Raw genomic sequence first — 21,370 nt, 5'->3', positions numbered from 1 at the left:
CTTGGATTCTTACAGCTATCATACTTTTTTTTTTTTTTTGGAAACAGCAAAATATTGTGAATAATTATTTGGCCCATCTGACGCCATATTTTCATCTACTTAGTAATCCACCACACATCACCTAGCAATCTAATTTTTGGAGCAGGGAATAATAACTGGTGAGACCTTGGAACATACTTTCTAGGGAGAAGTTAAATGAGTTTCACATGTAAGAATAGAAAGCAAAGGAAACTAGGGTACCATAAGAATGTACTGCAGAATAAAAACACCTTAAGAGACATTCACCAAAGAAGATATATAGGTGGCAGGTAAAAATACAAAATATATGTTTTGGGTGGCCAAAAAGTTGCTTTGATTTTTAAGTAAAAATAAAAGACATAATTTTATTTTCATCAAGAATTTTATTGAACAATATATTGTTTCATTCCACTACCTTCTGCCATTTTTCAAGCAACTTCAAAATTCCATCTTTCCCAAACTTTGTATATTTTTTAATCAAAGAATAATTTTCAAAGCTTGATTTGGATATTTGGAGTACGTCAGTTTTCTCCTGTGTAGTATAATGTTAACTGTCCTCAATTAGTGTTTTGATTTGATACTTATCAACTTCAGCTGGTCTACTAAACTGTGGAGCACCGTTCAGTAAGAAACTTTGCAAATGACTTCGATCAGTCAGTACCTTTTCCATACTTTGCACAAATCTTTTTTGCACTTCATTTGCATTTTTCCCTTTCTTGCAATAATCATTTTTTTTTGCATTTCAGTTGCATGTTTACCTTTCTTGAAATAGTAAAGCATAATGTCCCAAATGTTGCTTATTTCCTTCTATCTTCAATATTAAAATAGCTATACAAAAATTCATTAATTTTGATTTTTTAAACCATACACACTGATAAGACAGCTGACACAACATAATCTATCAAAATTGTTTTGAATGATGTTAAAGATAACTAAAAATCACTGCAGATGGTGACTGCAGCCATGAAATCACCATCGCTTGCTCCTTGGAAGAAAAGTTATGACCAACCAACTCAGCATATCAAAAAGCAGAGACATTACTTTGCCAACAAAGGTCCATCTAGTCAAAGCTATGGTTTTTCCAGTAGTCGTGTGTGGATGTGAGAGTTGGACTATAAAGAAAGCTGAGCATAGAAGAACTGATGCTTTTGAACTGATGTGTTGGAGAAGACTCTTGAGAGTCCCTTGGACTGCAAGGAGATCCAACAGTCAATCCTAAAGGAAATCAGTCCTGAATATTCATTGTAAGGACTGATGCTGAAACTGAAACTTCAATATTTTGGCCACCTGATGTGAAGAATGGACTCAGTGGAAAGGACCCTAATGCTGGAAAGATTGTAGGTGGGAGGAGAAAGGGATGACAGAGGATGAGATGTTTGGATGGCATCATGGACTCAATGGACATGAGTCTGAGTAAACTCCAGGAGTTGGTTTTGGACAGGGAGGCCTGGCATGCTGCAGTCCATGGGGTTGCAAAGAGTTGGACACGACTGAGCAACTGAACTGAACTGAACTGAACTGAAAGATTACCAAGCACTACTAGAGCCAACTTATGGGGAAAAAAATAATAATAAGCAAACCTTTTGGCCAACCCAATATATTGTCATTGCTGTTGCTGTTTAGTTCGTAAGTCATGTCCGACTCTTTTGCAACACCATGGACTATGGCCCACCAGACTCTTCTGTCCATGAGATTTCCCAGCAAGAATACTGGAATGGGTTGCCATTTCCTTTTCCAGAGAATCTTTTCTGACCAGTGATTGAACCTGCATCTCTGCATTAGTAGGTGAACTCTTTACCACTGAGCCACTGGGGAAGCCAACCCAAAATATAATATATATTAAATAAAAAAGCACTAGGACTTAATAAAATATATTCATTCATATTGATTTCAACTTATAAATAACTTGGTCATGCTAAATCAATTAGATAAGTTAAAGAACTCCATCTTCTATTGTTCAGTGACTTTAAATGTCCATATAATTCATCAATATATTCTTTATGTCAATACTACTAACTTGAGACCTATTATTTAATTATGGATCTTGGGAGAGATGTAGTTATGCTTTCATATTCACTGATCATATTTCAGTAGAGAACATTTAACTCATGGGATGTTTCAATATAAAAATGCTCAATTTATTTTGAAGAGCCATTACTCACTGAAGTGGCTTTGGCTGCAAAGGGATCTTTAATTAATTCCTTATTGCATCTATGCAAAAGAAATGGCTGACATTAAAAAAAAAATCAAACCTGTAACCTGTCATCCTATCATTTCAGTTTCATTCCTGAGAAACTTGACTCCTGTTTATTCATTGCACTTAAATTCTCTGAGTTAACACTGTGTCTGTTACACATGTCCACCTAATATTTTAGCAAGAATTTATGGAAATTTTTTACACTCTAAGTCAAAGCATGGGGAATAAAAGGGAATAGAGTTGCTGAAATTGATAAAGCACGTGAAAGAGCTCCAAACGCAAATTGTGCCAAATCACAGATTTGCCTAAACTTAACATTCTTTAAAATAATGTGTCAGGCAATAAACAATTCAGAGACAGGAAGAGATGGAGCCTGGCTTGGTCAGGATTCAACCAAAGAAGCAGAACTAATAGAATAAACAGAACGTGTGTCTGTGTGTGAGACAGGGAGAGGGCAGAGGGGGAAGAGAGAGAGGGAAAGAGAGAAAGCAAGAAAGTTTTTACAATTGATCACTTGAGTGATTGCAGGGGCTGGCAAAGTAAGTCTAAAAGTCAAAAATCTCTAGGGCAGACTATCAGGAAAGGCAGACTAGGATGATGAGGCACAGTCTGTAGCTACCACCCAGAGATTATTTTTCCTCAGGGAAACCTCAGCTCAGCTCTTTGTGTGTGTGTGTGTGTATGTAGATAAAATTATATATATATATGTGTATATATATATATATATATATATATATATATAATTGTATGTATTTGTTTATTTAGGCTCTCCTGGGTCTTCTTTGCTGCATGGGCTTTTCTCTCATTGTGGAGAGAGAGAGCTAGTCTCTAGTCGTGGCGCACAGGCTTCTCATTGCAGTGGCTTCTCTTTTGGGGGGCACAAGCTCTAGGGCGCTCAGGTCAGTAATTGCAGGTCTCGGGCTCTACAGCACAGGCTCATTAGTTGTGGCACACGGGCTTGTTGCCCCGTGGCATGTAGGATCTTCCCAGATCAAACCTGTGTCTGCTCCACTGGCAGGCAGATTCTTCACTGCTGAGCCACCATGAAGCCCCTCAGCTGTGCTTTTAAGGTCTTTCAAGTGACTGCAACAGACCTACGCAGATATTCTTGGGTAATCTCTCTTACTTAAACGGTGCTAGTAGTCAAGAACCTGCCTGCCAGTGCAGGAGACGTAAGAGACACGGGTTCCATCCCTGAGTCAGGAAGATCCCCTGGAGGAGGGCATGGCAACCCATTCCACTATTCTTAGGGACTCCCTGGTGGATCCGATTGTAAAGAATCTGCCTGGGTTCGATCCCTGGGTCAGGAAGATTCCTTGGAGAAGAGAATGGCAAGCTACTCCAGTATTCTTGCCTGGAGAATTCCATGGACAGAGGAGCCTGGTGTGCTACAGTCTGTGGGGTCACAAACAGTTGGACATGACTGAGCGATTAACACTTTCACTAAAAATCAACTATTTATGGATTTGAATTATATCTATGAGCTACATTCATAAAACTACCTGCGTTCGTATTTGAATAATTGGGAACTGCAGTCTAACCACCCTGACACATAGGAAAGACCAACCTGTCCTGTTGAAGAGTCCAGGTCCCACACAGAATGGGATCCACTGATCAAGAAGGTAGAACCTGGTCACTTTGTGTTTTCATTCCTGTGAACAGACAGACATATGGAAGACTTTGTCTCATTGGAAGATAATACAGCAAGAGCACCAAAAGGAGCTAGGGTTATTGCTACAAATAGGGGAAAGGAGGATTGCATTTTGAACCCAAGGTATTCACTAGGCCGTTGCTTAGTGTTTTCATTTCCAATGCTATTTGTAAGTGGACCATTGTAGCAACCCCAGTTCAACAAATGTAAAGTGACTGAGCTCTAAACAGACGGTATTCAACTAACTCTTCAGTGTTGGGGCTTTAAGACAGACTGGTCTCTTCCTCAAGGGTTGTAGGATGAATTTGACTTTCTGTGTGTGTATGATACTCAGGATTTTTTTAATTCAATGGAGCTCATTAAGGACACCTCTCGTGTTTACCATAAAGGCTCACCTTCGCTCTAACGGTAGCAATCAGTTTCATAGGGGTGTGCCCGAAAGCATCTTGCTTTAGCACCTAGGTGCTAAGAATTTAGCACCTAGCAAGAATCTCTTAGTTTCTCTGCCTGTCTTCTTTGATGGGGTGAGGAGAAACTGGTCCGGGCGCTATACGTTTACGGAGGTTAACACCCTTTGGCTCTATCCTTGACCGGTGGGAGATGGAAGCCCACGGGTAAACCTTTTCTTTTCCTTCCCACAGGCACACACTGTTAAGGTGCCAGTGGATGAAGCCCCTGATGACTGAAGTGATGATCAACTTTTACCTCATTTCCTGTTTCACTTTCCTCATCTCCAACTTCTGTTCTTCCGGGTCTCAACAGAAACCAGAGAAGCAGGAAATGAGATTAAACAATCTGTGTGCTACACTCTGTATGCTTTTTGTGGGAGAAAAAAAATTATAAACTAAGGAAACATCTCTCTAGGAATAAGAGCAAAATATCTACAAATTTTATTCTAATAAAACATTTCTCCATTAATTTGCTTGTAAGATCCCACCATTTGAACAACCACTGTAATTCACAAGCAAGCTAACTAATGTTTATATATTGTAAATATCTTATTTTTAGGTAAAGAGGCAACTGTCTAGTTCCTAAAATAAGAATCTACAAAGATTAGAAGCTTTAGAAGAGTTTGTCAATACTATAGCATAGGAATTTAATCAAATTTACCTCCATTTGTATGCATGAAAATCATCATTCAACAGAAAAATTTCATCTTTTTTTGTCAGTTATTTAAAAATTCACATTTATTTTTGCCAAAATTTAGAATATGTTTAAAATAACACAATCTTATAATAAATTATGTTGCTTTTGAAGTCTGTTATCTAATAAAAAGCATATTTTCCATTGGTTTAGGAGAATAGCATTTTACTGCCCACAAGGAAAAAAAAACTCAGTCATAATAGAGCATTTTTTCCAAAACCAAATCACATTAGTGCTTCTCAGAAAGTATTCCTTTATCAAAGTGAAAATTAGCTCAATATATTCGGTTTAACTTGTTTTAAAACTTCTTTGAAACTTGTGTTATTTCAAACATTTTTTCTAGGATAATGTCTACAGAAGACGATAACTCATTTGGGACAGTTCATTTACCGTCAAATATTGCCTTGAAATTTTCTTCATCTGTGGCATTGTAGAAAAGACTGTCCCTCAGCTTATCTTACACTGCTCTGAAGGACAAAACACCCTGTTTTGTGAGATTTACATTCATGCCTTTTTATTGCTTCTCTTTGCTCTGTTCACCTCACTCCAACCAGAAAATTTAAGATGAGGCAGCTTGTAGAAAAAAGGCTAGCAGACTATAAGCATAAAGGAAGAAAAAAAAAAATCTAGTGAACATATGAAATAGCATTTTATAGGCGTTCTAATTCAGGAATCGTGCTCTATTCTTGAAATTTATCCAACTAGTTAAGATTTCCCTTATGAGTCTAAACCCTGACATCTAGACCACGGGTAAGCATATAATTGTAGGATCTTCCGATTTCAGTAGAGGAAGGAAACTGCTCAGCCAGATGGACGTCAATTGCGCCGGAATTGTTGCTGAAAAGCTACTCAGCTCCAGCGGGAAGGAAAATGTGCTGTTGCTAAGCTACTGATAGGCTTTGCCCTTCCTCTGCTTAATGGTCAGTCACTGGGTCAAGGCACAAAGATGACGTTAAAGCTGACCGTTCCCTGTTGATTTAATGGTGACATAGGAAGTGGCTAAGTGTTTCCTTTAGATCAGCTATTACCCCTTGCTATTCTCTAACCTTCACTTCTGGGGTGAAGGGTGGGAACACAGATACTCCTTAATGTGATGGGAGCCTGGAGATGGAAGGGATGGAAGATTTGGTAATGGTAAAATTAGTAAATACAATACCTTTAGATATTAAAACTAGAAAAAGAATGCATTTTAAAGTATTTAAAAGAACCTGTAGTAAAAAAATACTGAGGGCAGAAGAGTCTCTACCAAATACACTGATGTTTATCGCTTTTACTTGTCCATGTTATTTTTCCTAATGGTAAAAGATTGGGCAGACTTATCCTTGGACTTTTGTTCAAATTTAACATGCCACCTCCCCCTGGGAATAACAAAGTCATCCTCAGAAATTAGTAGACACAGCCTCAAGGCCTGGAATATGCAGCCTCCTGCAGTTAATTTCAATGTGTGTGATTTTTATTGGTTGTCTCTGGCCCACTCACACACAGCAACACATCTTAGTGCTTAAGTTCTGGAAGCCACTTTTTTCAAAGTTCTACACTTTGCCCTTACAATTATTAGTCCTGTTTTACCCTCAGATTTTTAATAAGTTCTTGATGACTTCAAAAATTCTGGTTTGAGAAAGACTTAAGATGCCCCCTTTGCAGCGGGAAGCTTCCTGGTGACTCAGACAGTAAAGAATCTGCGTGCAATGCAGGAGACCCAAGTTCATTCCCTGGCTTGAAGAAAAGCTGTATACCACCAAGAAGAGGAAGTGAGAAGGCGCACCACACTTTAGCCTCCTGTTTAATTCTCTCACTTTTGAGCGCCACGGATAGATAATTGGGAAAATTGCCTGGAGAATGGCACCCCAGTCCAGTATTCTTGCTGGGAAAATACCATGGACAGAGGAGCATGGTGGGTTACAGTCCACGTGTTCACAAAGAGTCAGACACAACTGAGCAATCAACACTTTCTTCTTCTTCTTTTCAGCTGAATAGGAAAGAGAGAAGTATCTTCAATCTTGGGGTTCCTACTATGTGTGAATATTGTGTTAAGAGCTGGGCCTACAGGAGAGGACAAAGGAAATGTGTAATGGCTACTATCGTGTTTATAGTCATGCACAGTCTGAAACTGGACTCATACTGATGTTATCATTGGGATGACATTTAATAAAATTTGGGAAAAGTTTATTTTTAAGGTGTTAGATGTACTGAATGCTGGAATGGGAACAGTGCTTTTACTTTTTTATCCTGTGAGAGAGTTGTCCACTGATAGTTACTATGAAAAATTGTACTGGTGAAGACATTGTCATCATGCAGTAGCTTTCTTGCAGCTGTTTAGGAAGTTACTGAAAAGATCATGATAAAACCACTAGCTATAAGACAAATATCTTTGTAAATTCCTAAAGAATTGGTGACAAGACAAGACATTTATTAAGGGCCAGACTTAGTGCAGATGAAGTTGTGCTATTTTCACAGTTGTATAAGTCTCAATGAGTCATCTGGATCTTAATGTATTGTGTTTCCCAGACTTTGTGTTGTGTAGTTATTAAAGTTTGTGAAGATGACTGGTGTAGTTCTGACCTAAAACAAATAGAAGGGAAGAAAAATAAAGCCACTGAGTCCTAACACACACACACACACACACGCACATATCCCCCACACTTCACACTCCAAGAGGGAAGAATGGGAAAGGGAAAGGAACAATGGGTTACTTCCTGTACCAGTATGAGTCAAAAGCAGATAGTTTGCTTGGCACCAAGTAATGCTGATTTTTAAATGTCTCCTGATTCAGTCATTTGTAGCGCTCTGGAGGTATTTTGTGTGCATATATGGGTCAGACAGAAACAACTTTATTGATAAATTAGTGGTGCCAGCTTTTTGCCCATTTGTTTTTCCTCTAGGAAAACTGGGTGTAGTTACCTCTGGTTATACACATCCCAGCCATTCCCCACTCTTATAATGCATACACTGAATACTATATATAGGTTCACTGTATATGTTTATGTGTATACACAAACACACATACTCATACATATACACAAACACACACAGGGAGATAGTTTAGTCATTGGTAACAGTGGTTGATTTGTTCTTTGTCTTTATATTCTAATAATTGAGTTTGACAATGACTAAGAAATAATAATTGTGTAAGGGCTTCTCTCTTGGCTCAGATGGTAAAGAATTTGCCTGCAATGCAGGACCCAGGTTTGATCCCTGGATAGGGAAAATCCCCTGGAGAAGGGAACAGCAGCCCACTCCAGTATTCTTGCCTGGAGAATTCCATGGACAGAGAAGCCTGGCAGACTACAGTCCATGGGTTCACAATGAGCTGGACTCAACTGAGTGACTAATACACAACAATAAAAAATCCAATGTTGTTAAGTGTTCTGAATAAATACAAAGCAGGGCAAATACAGAGAGTGATGGGCGTATACATTAGTTAGATGGCCAGGAAATTCGTCTTTGAGAAAGTGACATTTGGAGAGAAAGCTGAATGAATGAAATGGAAGCTGCCATTTGAAGGGCTCAGGTAAAATGATAACAGAGAAAGAACTCCTCAAGAAAGAGAGAAATTCATCTAGAATACAGTAAGCAGAGGAGATGGTAGCTAGGAATGAGATCAGATCAGTAGCTAGTGGTTAGATTTTGGAAACCCTTTTATGCAAGTTTTCCATTTTCTTCCTAACATTATGGGAGACCAATTAAGAATAATATCCCTAGAAGTGAAGCAATCTGATTTGCATTTTAGGAGAATGCTGGTTATCACATAAATAGTTCTAGAGGGACAAGAAATGAAGCAGCAAGCCCAGTTAGAATGCTGTTTCAGCTGCTGAGATGAGAGATGGTCTTAGTTTAGACTGGGATAATAATAGTGGAAACTGATAAAAGTGGTTGGACTATGGACTTACCTTCAAGATGGAGATTGCAGGTGTTTTCATGGAGTTTGTGCAAAGAGTACAAAAAGAGGCTCAGGCTCCTTTAGCTGTCCAGGTGGCAGAAGAGGGGACTTGGAAACAGCTTGTATTTCAGATTCCAAGTTGCTGGCCATGAATAACCAATCCAACCCCAATTCTAATTGACATCACCATGAAATGCTGGACCTCATTCTGGTTGAGTGGCTGCCTAGAATGAATGAGCAGTCCCTCATGACAGAAGGGGTGTGTAATTCATAATTGAAACAAGGGTATAAAGAATCTCCGGGATAGCCACAAAGGGGACAATGGCAGAAACAGCCTCCAATAGCTAATTGTCTTTTTTCCAGTATAAATATATTATTTATTGTTAACTTGGTCCTTGACCACACAGAAGAGAGCCCCAAATTCCCTAAGTTCCCTTGGAACTAAGTTATTGGCAGTTGAATTTGAGATGTGCAATTTTAGTACCATATCCTTCAAGGGAGGGGACTTTGTTCTTTGTTTCCAATTTTGTCTTTTCTGTTCCTAGAGATGTGAATGTGAATAAAAGTAATCTTAGACTATGTGGCAAGAACATCATTTTACGATTAAACAAACACACAGAAAAGAATTCATCTAAGAGGAATATATATATCTTGAGCAGAGACAGCAGGTATGGCCCACAACTGCTATATTTCTGAGTTTCAGCAGGAAATTTGATTTTATTTCTGTGACTCACACACACACACACACAAGAAAAACAAGGCTCTTAAATAGACTTAACAGGCATTCCACTTGTTTTGTCTGTAATAGAGTAAGTCACTAGTACTGATCCTTTGAAAGAAACAAATATCCCTAAAGTTCTTAGATTTGAGGTTGGGAGGAAATTATTATGTTTCTTGAGAATAGCAGGGTGGAAGTTCTAAACTTTTATATTAAACATTGGAAACTATTACTTTACTATGTATCCAAAGTTAGTACAACAGGACTCAACAATATGTTTTCTATTGTGGCTTCCCTGGTGGCTCAGAGGGTAAAGAATCCACCTGCAATGTGAGAGAACTGGGTTCAGTCCCTGGGTTGGGAAGATCCCTTGGAGAAGGCAACGGATACCACTCAAGTATACTTACCTGCAGAATTCCATGGACAGAGGAGCCTGGCGGGCTGCAGTCCGTAGGGTTGAAAATAGTCAGACATGACTAAACGATTTTCACTTTCATTTTGACTTTGCAGCTATGATTTTGAGCTTGAGTTACAGTTGAGATTTAGGTTATAAAAAGAGCCAGTCAACATTAGATTCTTGATTGATTAAAAAGAAGAGACTATTTCAAAGTATTCATTGTTCTTGTGGAGGACAGTTGATAAAATCAGCAAAGTGAAAGGAAGTTAAAGTCTCTCATTCATGTCTGATTCTTTACGACCCCGTGAACTGTAGCCCGCCAGGCTCCTCTGTCCATGGAATTCTTCAGGCAAGAATATTGGAGTGGGTTGCCATTCCCTTTTCCATGGGATCTTCCCCACCTGGGGATCAAACCAGAGTCTCCTGCATTGCAGGCAGATTCTTTATTGTCTGAGTCACCAGGAAGACCCAAAGAAAATTGGAGGAAAAATTCAATAGAACTATAGACAAGATAAGTCAGGAATATTCTTAAGGGAGTTCTTACTACCAAATGGAATATAAATAAGTAGACACAGCACAGGTGTTTTAGGAGGGTCATTTAGCAGGAAAACATAAGAGGAGAGCTATACTTACAGAGGGATACTTTACACAAAAGGGTTGGAAGTTGGATATGCTCTATGCAAACACCGTTTATAATGACACAGTCATAGCTAGACTAGGTAAAGGCAAAAAAAAAAAAAAAAACCAACAACAACAAAAAACAACTTACCTAACATATTTATGTGATCAGTTCTAATTCATTTCATTAACTGACCTCAGCTTATAAGAAGCCATTGCTATTGGAAGACAGTGGGTAGGATTGGCAGTAAGTTTCATTGTTCCTTTACTCTCATCTCATATAGATATTCTCTATAAAGGCAACACAGGTTTATTTATATCATTCTTAAGTGACATATTGGGCAGGTATTTTAAGTTTTATTCATAAAATTCATTCATTTAAAATGAATGAATTAGATTCCTTTGTTGAGTTTAAACATTAAGATGTGTTTCTAAAGGTCACGTTGGAAGACAGTAAAGAAAAATTCAGAGCTGTAGTATTTCTGTATTTAATTTGCATTTCAGAAGATAGAGATAGAATTCAGATTCTAGTTAGAGGAGACTTTTTCCCTTAAGCATTTCAGCCTCAATTCATTTACTGTATTTGAATCATTACAATAAAAATTGCAAAATCTATATTTGCATCATAATTTAAATTAAAAAAAAAATCTTCTTCTGCTACTCAATAACAAAATTACTAATTTACCAGTTTAGTAATTGTGCAAGTACACACACTAAATATTTACTATATTTAGAAAATTATGACAAGAACTTTCTTCTTGTGTAACTCTTTGCTATCCCATGGACTATATAGTCCATGGAATTCTCCAGGCCAGAATAGGGTTCAGTTCAGTTCAGTTGCTCAGTCATGTCTGATTCTTTGTGACCCCATGGACTGCAGCACACCAGGCCTTCCTGTCCATCACCAACTGCTGGAGTTTACTCAAACTCATGTGCATTGAGTTGGTGATGCCACCCAACCATCTCATCATCTGTTATCCCATTCTTCTCCCACCTAGACTTCTCTTCTCCAGGGGATCTTCCCAACCCAGGGATCAAACCCAGGTCTCCTGCATTGAGGGCAGATTCTTTACCAGCTGAGCCACAGGGAAGACCAAGAATAATGGAGTGGGTAGACTATCCAATTTCCAGAGAATCTTCCCAACCCAGGAATCAAACCAGGGTCTCCTGCATTGCAGGCATATTCTTTATCAACTGAGCTATCAAGGAAGCCCATGATAAAAACTTTAATTAGTAATATAACTTAATTCTTAAAATCATTCTATGAAGTAAATTATATCATTAGTCCAGCATGTACATGGCAAAATTAGACAGAGCTGAGATTTATCCAAATCAATCAAAATAATTCTGCCTTTAGTTTTAAATTTTAACAAAAGCCTTATGCCTCCCAAACCAAGCAAGAGACATGTAACTTGCAAACAATTTTCAATTGCTTTTCTGCTGCTAAGTCGCATCAGTTGTGGCCGACTCTGTGTGACTCCATAGACATCAGACCACCAGACTCCCCTGTCCCTGGGATTATCCAGGCAAGAATACTGGAGTGGGTTGCCATTTCCTTCTCCAATGCATCAAAGTGAAAAGTGAAAGTGAAGTCGTTCAGTTGTGTCCAACTCTTCACGACCCCATGGACTGTAGCCTACCAGGCTCCTCCATCCATGGGAATCTCCAGGCAAGAGTACCAGAGTGGGTTGTCATTGCCTTCTCTTCAATTGCTTTAAACATGTTTAAAAATCATACTTAAAATTATGAACAAAGATAAATAACTTGCAAGTTCTATAATTCATTATTAGAACTACAAAATGTTTGAATACTTCATTTATTCAGCTTTACTTTGGAGTCATTTAAAATAATAATTTCATATTTGAAATTATGAAATGTTAGCAAATGTAGAACATATGTTACTTTACTTGTACTAATGGCTACCTTTGCTATAAGAGTACCTGTTTATTCTAATGTAACTTTGAAGCCTAAAAGTGGAAATTTTCCTCAATGGATTCTAGTTAAAGAGGAAGTCATCAAAAGAAAAAAAAAGAGAAAGAGACAAGAAATAATTGCACTATTCAAAAATCTCTACATTCATAGAATATTGTCATTTATTCAATTAATATCTTTTTCAAACACCATTATTGAGCACTTCCTGAGCACTTGTTTCAGTGCTAGATCTTAGAAGTTTAGAGTGATGGTTTGTAAATTTTTATAAATGATGTAAGAAAAAATATGGCCCTCAAGGGAGTATTGATACAGTGTAGTAAACAGATTTAAATAGTATTAGTCTAGAGAACCTAGGAAATTCCCCAAACATGCCCTGATAACCATAACTTCCTTCTCTACTTCCCTGAAATCTTAAGGATGTACATTTATAGGAACATTAGCAAGTGATACCATGCTAAATGTCACAAAAAGTATCCTGGCTAAAACAACACTAATAACCATATAGCAGCACATGACTTAATCCTAAGACTCTAGTAGTGCCTCTTTCCTCCTTATTCATAGTCACAATGCTACCATTTGCAATCTCCCATGAATGGAGTAGGACATTTGGAAAGTGAGATAAAGGAAGATGATTTTCTTGGGAGAGAGATGCTGGCTTGTCTGGAATAGACAAGGACCGCACATCCATGTCCTGGAGTCTGAACAACCTTATAAGAATCTCTACTCTAGAGAAAGAGGGACTGAGAACGGGGAGGGAGGGGGAGAAGGAAAGTCCCCTGACTGAGGGTGTTTTTGCTAACACTCCTTGAGAGCCAACTGGAAGATGAACCTAACATATCTAGGCTGGAAGGGAGAGTGGATAGTGGATGTTAGAAGTAATAGAAAAGAAGTGATATATGAATCAAGTTTGGGGTAAAAATAAGCTTTGATGAAGCATTTGAGGGTTGGGAGTGAGAAAGTGGCAGGCAGAAAGGGACTTAATTTTCCATGATTTTATCACAAAATGCAAAGTATGTATACTTAAAGCAGGAGAGGTAAGCAGGAGATAGACCATCAACAACTTTATATTGCAGGTGGAGTTTTATGTGTCTGATAGTTTTGCAGATACTGAAAGAATTTAAGAATGTAAGTGTGTGTGTGCTCAGTCACATCCCACACTTTGTGACCCATGGACTGTAGCTCACCAGGCTCCTCTGTCCATGGGATTTTCCAGGTAAGAATACTGGATATGGTTGCCATTTCCTCCTCTAGAGAATCTTCCTGACCCAGGGATCGTACCTCTGTCTTTTGTGTCTCCTGCATTGGCAGGCAGATTCTTTACCACTCTGAGCCACCCATGAGTCAAATTACTTTTATTACATTGCATCATATATCTACTTATGTATTGACTACAGAAACACTTTCAATATGAAATTACTTGTTTTTTTGCAAGAAACAGTGAATTTATTAAAGGAAGATACAAACTGAAGTGTATTTCTTAAATACACTTCAGTTTGTAATAATTGAAGAGAAATTCTTTAAAATTTTTAGTAATCACAATAAATATCATTTTCACCTTAATTTTTCACCTATCCAGCATGTTGATAAAGTTTGTATACATTAAAAAATCCAAGTGAATTGGGTCTTCAAGGTTCCAGTTAAAGAAAATAATATCACCATGGAAAATATTCAAACTAAACTTTTCTCTCTTTCCTTTCTTTCCTCCATCTTTTTCCTTTCCATCCACCCATTTTTCAAGCAGTATTTCTGAGTATTTATGTCAGATTGAGAAGCTGTTGTAAAAAGAGAAGTCTTTAGCCTCACAGAATTTACAGAACCATACAAAGTCCAGAAAAAAGTGTTAGTCACTCGATTGTGTCTGACTCTTTGTGACCCATGGACTATGGAATTCTCCAGTCAAGTATACTGGAGTGAGTAGCCATTCCCTTCTCCAGGGGATCTTCTCAACCAAGGCGTTGAACCTGGGTCTCTTGCACTGCGGACAGATTCTTTTCTATCTGAGCCACCAGGGAAGCTCAGAGGCTCCAGGAAATGAGGAATTAAATGAATAAACACAATAAGTGTGGAATGTAATGAGAACTATGAAGGCAATAAAAGAGAGTGATAAGATAGCAGATGACTAGGAGAAGAAGGATACTGTGGAAACTTGGCCTAGATAAGCTTCCATACTAGATGTTATTTAAATTGAGACATAAAGAATGTAAAGGAAGTAATCATAAAAACTGCCAGTTGGAAGAAATAGCACTTGCAAAACTCCAGGGGCAGAAATTCTGATATGTTAGAGTATCTCGGGAAAATCAACATGACTGAGATGAGTGATCAAAGGAGCATGGTAAAAAGTTAATTTACAAACATGGATGATGACCCTATCTTGCCAGGCTTTGGGACCAGGCTAAGGGGTTTGGGATTTGTTCAAAATTTGATTTGAAATCATTACAAAGTTTTGAACTTTGGAGTTATCTGATCTGAATCAAAATTTTCAAATAATATTTCACATGCACTGCTGACCCATAAACTTGTAAAAGGGTAAGAGTCAAATCATGCAAGTTATCAAGATCCTAAAGTGATTCAGGTTAAACATATTGTTTTCTAAGACTAGAAGCTAACTGAGAAAGTGATGAGAATTGCAGACGTTTGAGATATTTTAAAGGTCATTCAAATAAGATATGCTAAGGGATCATATGCATGGAGTTAAGGAAAGGTTGAATATAATTTTATGGCTTAAATAATTCAGTGAATAGCATAATTCTTCATTGAAATGGAAATGAACAAGGATCAGCAGATTCAGGAAGGGAAAAGAAGAATTATCTTTTAAACATGTTATGATTAAAATGTCAAATAAACGTATAAGTGCACTTCTAAATATACAGATGGATATATAAGTTTTGTGGTTGTTAAGTGAAAAATAGAAATCTGGGAAACCTTAAAACCATGAAGCCGAAACTCCAATAATTTGGCCACCTGATGTGAAGAGGCTCTGGAAAAGACTCTGATACTGGAAAAGATTGAAGACAAAATGAGAAGGGGGTGATAGAGAATGAGATGGTTAGATAGCATCACCGACTCAATGGGTATGAATTTGAGCAAACTCTGGGATATAGTGAAAGACAAGGAAGCCTGGAGGGCTGCAGTCCATGGGACCGCAAAGAGTTGGACACGACTTAGTGACTGAACAATAACAAAAGCCATGAAATTACCTGTGGAGAGCTTTTAGCTGGGGAATAAAAGTGGCACAGCTCTGTGCTAAGGCGCTTCATCTTTTGAGGTTCAGAAGAAGGAAATCTGACAAAGGAGAGCCAGGAAGTTGAGACATTTTGGAAATCAAATGTAAAAAGTTTTCAAGAAGGAAGTGATGAATGTTTTGAAATACTGTTGAGAAATGGAATGAAATGAGAATTAAGAGCTTTTTGGAAGAATGGAAGTTTTTGTCAACACTTTCAGTAGCATAGTGGGATTGAAAGTCTTATTGAGAACTCTAAAGGAAATGATGCTGTGTGCTCAGTCACTCAGGCATGTCAGACTCTTTGCACCGCATGGACTGTAGCCCGCCAGGCTCCTCTGTCCTTGGGATTCTCCAGGCAAGAACACCAGCGTAGGTTGCCATTTCCTTCTCCAGGGGATATTCCTGACCCAGGAATCAAGCCGGGGTCTCCTGCATCACAAGCAGATTCTTTACTGACTGAGCTATGAGGAAAATATTTCAAATATTGCTAATTTCTTTTGAAGATTTTTACTTCTAAGATAAGCAGGAGAATGGGGTAGTAAAGGTGTATATATTTGCTGTTGTTTGAGATGGTTGCATTTTTTTGCCTGTTATTTTTATTTTTAATATGGGAGAAATTAAGGACTGTGTGCTATTAGAAATCATGCAATATAAAGAAAGACTTGATGAAGGAAGAGAAGATAATCACTGTAGGTGTAAAATTCTTGAACAGTTGATAAGTTATGAGATGCAAGAAAACAAAAGAGAAGAGAGTAGTTGGCCTGAGATTAGGACATCGAATTTATTCTATTTTAAAAAGAGGAAAGGCAATGAATGCCGGAATAAAAATACATAGGTAATCAAAGTTGGCAATCTAATTTTCAAAATTATGGACACAGAAAGAGTCTGCTCCACAGAAAGAATAAAGCAGAGACTGAGAAAAAGAGAGATGGAAAGAGAGACATTTTGAATTCCCCACTGCCTCGATTCCCTATTCTAGTTTGTTCCTGAGCCCTAGCCACATTCTGAGCCCTGGTTGGTACCCCATGTTTTATGCCATGTTCCCTTTTGTGAATATGACATAAGCTCTAGGGACTGTCTGTTACTTACAACCAAAAACATTGTAACTAATACAAACAGGAACTGTATTTTCATTATGTGAGCTTGACTATTAGGAAATTCTAAGCTCCTCACCCCTCTCTGAGACCCCTGACAGGGTTCTCACTTACCGTGCAAGGGGGGTATCTCATAATTTTATGTCTAGATTTCCTTTTTTAGAGGCATTACTTGACAATATTTCCTATAACTTGTTTAAACATTGATTTTCATTGTTGTACTAACATTAAAATTATGTGTGTTGTTGTTGACCACAAGCCAATTTCCTTAAAGCCATTATTTTATTTCATTTGACTTGCTTCCATTTTTCAGAAGTGCATATTGACCTAGTTATAGAAATATGACTAGCAAGAGCAATGGCAATACAGCAGGCCTATAGTTCTTAAACTGTTCAGTGATCCTAAGAATTTCCTTTCATTTCTAATCACGCCAGTGAGATTTTCTTGGCCTTGAATCTATGAGAACTGGGTAGAATTTGGGTCACTGTAATGTCAGCACAATGTATTTTTGTAAATCACTAAGTTCCCTGAAATCCTTCCACTTGAGAGTAAAGAGACTCTGTTTAGTATGAGCAATGCAAAGTGAGTAAGTGTTGAGTAAGCTTGTGATACACACTCTAAAATAAATGGATTTCCCCCCGTATCCACAGAGGCAAGAACAGTAAAATCAGGTAATGTGATTTCTAGTTCATTTACTAATGAAAACCCTCCTTTAAGTCAACTTGCTCTTGTGTATTGGCCCTTGCTTTGTGTTCCTGGCCAGTTTTCACTGAAATAGGGACACTGTTTATTTTTTCCATGTATTTTCATCCCCAGGGAACTGTCTCCAATTCAACTATCTGGCAATTCAACTAACTTTAGTGCTAGAACGCTGATAACAAAGGAAATCTCAACTCGTATCTGAACCCTAAATATGAACCCTTTAAGTCAGCACTGCTGACTATTTTTGGCAAGTAATTTGTTACATCTGCCTGAAAAAATGATAGATGTGGAAAGTAAGAGAAACAAGAGGTCATGTGTAGCAAGTTAAGAAAAATATGTTTATTTTTTCCCTTCTCCTAACAGGTCTCAGGGAATTATCAGAAGTCTTTGGGAGGGAGACTATAGGATAAGATTCAATCTAGGGCCACAGGATAAGATTCAGCCTAAGGTCACCTTTGTGAGAGTGGCTGTACCAAGCCTATATCAATGAAACCCATAGTAGGCATCCCTATTACCCCATGTCTAATTCTAAGAGCTCCTTCATTTACAATTTGTTGAGTGAAATCCTCTCTCAGAAGGTGAAGATGAATAAGAAATCTATTTCAAGATAGTAAATGCCAGTTTGAATTAATAGGTTCATTAAAATATCATTGCACTTAACATGTTTTAGCACCCATAGTCTCTGGCTGTAGCAAAATTAACCTAAACCAAGATGTTCATTCACCTTCTTTGGGGAAGTAATCTGAACTCTCAGCAACTAGAGATATGTAAACCGGCCAGCAGGTGAAACACCCGTCTACAGCTTTGTGCTCTGATCTTGATTCTTCTATGAATGGCTTGTAAGAAAAGCTCCCTCCAAAGTCGACATGATGTTATTTTAAATGGCAGGTTATACTGAAATATTTTAAAGAAAACTACACATAACATCAACAAGTCATAGGCACTTAGACATTTGTTGAGTGAGTGAAGAGATATAAGCACACGCATTCAGTATGGTTTAGTTGCTCAGTCGTGTCCAACTCTTTGTGACCCCATGAATCACAGCACGCAACGCCTCCCTGTTCATCACCAACTGTAGAGTTTACCCAAACTCGTGTCCATTGAGTTGGTGATGCTATCCAACCATCCCATCCTCTGTCATCCCCTTCTCCTTCTGCCCTCAATCTTTCCCAGCATCAGGGTCTTTTCAAATGAGTCAGCTCTTCCCATCAGGTGGCCAAAGTATTGGAGTTTCAGCTTAAGCATCAGTCCTTCCAATGAATACACAGGACTGATCTCCTTTGGAATGGACTGGTTGGATCTCCTTGCAGTCCAAGGGGCTCTCAAGAGTCTTCTCCAACACCACAGTTCAAAAGCATCAATTCTTCAGCGTTCGGCTTTCTTTATAGTCCAACTCTCACATCTATATGTGACTACTGGAAAAACCATAGCTTTGACTAGATGGATTTTTGTTGCCAAAGTAATGTCTCTGCTTTTTAATATGCTGTCTAGGTTGATCATAACTTTCCTTCCAAAAGTAAGTGTCTTTTAATTTCATGGCTGCAATCACCATCTGCAGTGATTTTGGAGACCCCCCACAAAATAAAGTCAGTCACTATTTCCCCATCTATTTGCCATGAATTGATGGGGCCAGATGCCATGACTTTAGTTTTCTGAATATTGAGCTTTAAGCCAACTTTTTCACTCTCCTCTTTCACTTTCATCAAGAGGCTCTTTAGTTCTTCTTCACTTTCTGCCATAAGGGTGGTGTCATCTGCATATCTGAGGTTATTGATATTTCTCCTGACAATCTTGATTCCAGCTTGTGTTTCCTCCAGACCAGTGTTTCTCATGATGTACTCTGCATATAAGTTAAGTAAGTAGGGTGACAATATATAGCCTTGACATACTCCTTTTCCTAATGGACCCAGTCTGTTGTTCCATGTACAGCTCTAACTGTTGCTTCCTCACCTGCATACAGGTTTCTCACAAGGCAGGTCAGGTGGTTTGGTATTCCCATCTTTTTCAGAATTTTCCACAGTTGATTGTGATCCACACAGTCAAAGGCTTTGGCATAGTCAATAAAGCAGAAACAGATGTTTTTCTGGAACTCTCTTGCTTTTTCGATGATCCAGCGGATGTTGGCAATTTGATCTCTGGTTCCTCTGCCTTTTCTAAAACCAGCTTGAACATCTGGAAGTTCACGGTTCACATATTGCTGAAGCCTGGCTTGGAGAATTTTGAGCATTACTTTACTAGTGTATGAGATGAGTGCAATTGTGTGGTAGTCTGAGCATTCATTGGCATTGCCTTTCTTTGGGATTGGAATGAAAACTGACCTTTTTCAGTCCTGTGGCCACTGCTGAGTTTTCCAAATTTGCTGGCATACTGAGTGCAGCACTTTCACAACATCATCTTTCAGGATTTGAGAGAGCTCAACTGGAATTCCATCACCTCCACTAGCTTTGCTCGTAATGATGCTACCTAAGGCCCGCTTGACTTCTCATTCCAGGATGTCTGGCTGTAGGTGAGTGATCACACCATCATGATTATCTGGGTCGTGAAAATCTTTTTTTGTACAGTTCTTCTGTGTATTCTTGCCACCTCTTCTTAATATCTTCTGCTTCTGTTAGGTCCCTACCACTTCTGTCCTTTATTGAGCCCATTTTTGCATGAAATGTTTCCCTTGATATCTCTAATTTTCTTGAAGAGATCTCTAGTCATTCCCATTCTTTTGTTTTTCTCTACTTCTTTGCATTGATCAGTGAGGAAGGCTTTCTTATCTCTCCTTGCTATTCTTTGGAACTCTGCATTCAAATGGGTATATCTTTCATTTTCTCCTTTGCTTTTGGCTTCTCTTCTTTTCACAGCTATTTGTAAGGCCTCCTCAGACAGCCATGTTGCTTTTTTGAATTTCTTTTCCATGAGGATGGTCTTGATTCCTGTCTGCTCTACAGTGTCACAAATCTCCTTCCATAGTTCATCAGCACTCTGTCTATCAGATCTAGTCCCTTAAATCTATTTCTCACTTCCGCTGTATACACACACATTGGTAAAAGGCATTAAACATTCTTGGGACTGGCCTGGTAGCTCAGCTGTAAAGAATCTACTTGCTAATGCAGGAGATAATGGATTTGATACCTGGGTCAAGAAGATCCCCTGGAGTAGGAAATAGCAACCCACCCCAGTATTCTTGCCTGGGAAATCCCAAGGACAGAGGAGCCTGGCAGACTGTATTCCATAAACATAACAACAACAACAAATAAAACATTCTAAACAGAGTGTGAAAGTGAAGAATGAAAAAACTGGCTTAAAACTAAACATAAAAAAACTAAGATCATGGCATCTGGCCCCATCCCTTCATGGCAAATAGAAGGGGGAAAGGTCAAAGGAATGACATATTTCCTCTTCTTGGGTGCTGAAATCACTGCAGATGGTGACTGCAGCCATGAAATCAGAAGACGATTGCTTCTTGGCAGGGAAGCTATGCCAAAATCAGACAGTATGCTGAAAAGCAAAGACATCATTTTTCTGACAAAGGTCTGTATATTCAAGGCTATGGTCTTTCCAGTGGTCACATATGGTTGTGAGAGCTGGATCATAAAGAAGGCAGAACTCCAAAGAATTTGATGCCTTTGAAATGTGGTACTGGAGAAGATTCTTGAGAATCCTTTGGAAAGCAAGGAGACCAAACCAATCAATCTTAAACGAAGTCAACCCTGCATACTCATTGGAAGAACTGATGCTGAAGCTGAAGTTGCAATATTTTGGTCACCTGATGATAGCAGCCAACTCATTGGAAAAGACCTTGATGCTAG

This window comes from Bos grunniens, chromosome 1 (genome assembly GCF_055505025.1).
Source record: "Bos grunniens cultivar Pamir isolate PY7600 chromosome 1, Bosgru_T2T1.0, whole genome shotgun sequence".
Lineage (NCBI taxonomy): Eukaryota > Metazoa > Chordata > Mammalia > Artiodactyla > Bovidae > Bos > Bos grunniens.
This window is presented reverse-complemented; position numbering follows the sequence as displayed.